The sequence below is a fragment of the Prosopis cineraria genome, unplaced genomic scaffold (genome assembly GCF_029017545.1).
Source record: "Prosopis cineraria cultivar Desert tree isolate PC_DT_omini unplaced genomic scaffold, ASM2901754v1 PC3, whole genome shotgun sequence".
In the NCBI taxonomy this organism is placed as follows: Eukaryota; Viridiplantae; Streptophyta; class Magnoliopsida; order Fabales; family Fabaceae; genus Prosopis; species Prosopis cineraria.
Genome location: NW_026555334.1, coordinates 9,199,135 through 9,201,484, shown reverse-complemented (window position 1 = coordinate 9,201,484; position 2,350 = coordinate 9,199,135).

Genomic DNA, 2,350 nt, shown 5'->3' with positions numbered 1-2,350 from the left:
AAAAACAATGGGAAGATGTAGAGCAAACTAAATCTAAGAACAAGCCCACTTTCGATTAACAACCTAGATCGTGATCATCTTGAAACCCCACCATGGTGTTGAAATCATATCGCACCTACTCATCTCAATCTTCTTCCTCTTTAAACCCTACCATCATCTTTTTTCATTTCCCTTAATGTCATCCATAGCCTCCCACATTGTGGCTTTGTGGGAGAGGAAGAAAACCAAAGAGGGGATGGTTCAGTTAGAAGGGGAGAAGACCAGATAAAAGAGATAAAGATGGGGAGGGGAATTGCTTTCAAATCTGATGGTAAGGGGAGGGGAAAGATTGATGTGGATATGTTCTTTTTTTAAATTTCAATTTCCAAAATATATGAGATGGCTGCCAACCAAGTGAGTTAAAGTCAAATTAACAATCAAACATAGTCAAAACTGATGGCAAGGCAAAATGAATCATAAAAAAACTTGAGGATATAAGGCCAGTTGCATAGAAACTTCAAGGGTAAATTTATACCTTAACCTTAATTAATGTTATGCAAAAAAAAAAGCATGTTCTTAACCTTATATAAGATTTTAGTTTAGCTTCTTAATTTTATAAATTATTTTTTCAATTCTTTAACCTAAGACAGTATTCAAAGTTGATAGCTCTAACTAGTTCAAATTAAGCTAGATCAAGCCCTAAATAAGGGATAGATCTTCCAAATACATCATTTTAATTCCTATCACCCTAGGAATTAAACCTAAGAGTTGATAGTTAGTATTTATCCCCCTTCCATCTAAGCCAACAAAATAATTTTTAAAGGGTTAAGAGTCACTTTCATCCCTGTGAACTTTACCCTTAGGATATATATAATGTCTGTATTAACATTATTAAACATTTCACATAACACTATTATGGGTAACCAAGATTAAGAAAATCCTTATATTAAGTTACCATAATAGAAAAGGGTTAAATTCAAAGTAGTTAAAGGGATCTAACACTTTTAAAAATAGATGAGTTCAAACATAAGTTTAAAACATCATTAAAGAAGTCCGGAGCATGGCAAAAGGAAAACAACAAAAAGGTATCAATTAAGGAAAAATTAGGCATTCTACTTAATTTTTTCCATCCACCATGGCATAGGTGTCACCTGCCATGGCAAATGGCATAGGGAGAAAACCCCCATATTGTATCGTGTGCTGTAGCACATGTACACTGCACTTTTGAGTGTGTTATTTTGTTATACAATATCTTATTCAACTGATTCAAGTGTCCACATATAGATAATTAAGCCACCTAACTATTTGTATTAGTTTCATAATAAAATAATTACCATTTAAATTGGACATCCATGTGTAAAAAGTCACATTTTCCTTCAAAACATGCACAAAGGTGTCCAAAACCATAAACCAAATGTCAATAGCCTACTGACCACTTAAAATAACTCATGTGAACCATAATGTACTTCATATATAATAAATCTATATACATACATCTTTAACACAATATCACCATTAAAACCTTAAATTAACATTACAACCAAGGCGGCTAATGCATAATCCAACTTAATATCTCTATGGCCAATAATGAATACATAATCACATTAATATACATACTTGCACTAGTATTTTAGCCTCTCACAATAGTTTTCATATCGTTTATAACAATCTAGGATGTTTATAACTACCCTTTAACTCTAAAGTATAGGCTTTCAAACATATCTTTAATATCTAAATGTCCTCTCAGTCTATCTATCTGTTTGAGGGTAATAGGCAGTGCTAAATTTCAACTTAGTTTAGTTGATCTTTGCAACGCTCTCTAAAAGTTTGATATGAACCATAATCATGATCAGAGATAATGTTTTCTAGCACCCCTATGAAGTCTTACAATTTATTCACATAAACCTCAGCATATTTCTTAAGAGAATAAGTCACCTTTACTGCTAGAAAGTATGTAGACTTGATTAATTGATCCACCACTATCCATCATATCATGTCCTACTTGCATTCTAGGTAGACTAGCGATAAAGTTATAGAAATGTGGTCCCACTTCTATTTTGGAATCTCCAATGGTATAACATGCCTCTAAGCTTTTGATGCTGAATCTTGATCTTTAGCATGTCAAACATTGAATTACATGCTTTATCACATCCTTCTTCATTCTAGGTCACCATCACATTCTCTTCATGTCTTAATACATCTTGGTAGCTTCAGTATGAATCGTATGTATACTCAAAATAATGTGCCTCATCCAGAATTGTCTCCTCAACTCCCTATCATGTGGTATACAGATTTGGTCTCAATATATAGCATAATTGTCATCATTAAACTTGAACTCTATTGTCCTCTTCTCCCTTATATTCTTACTGAT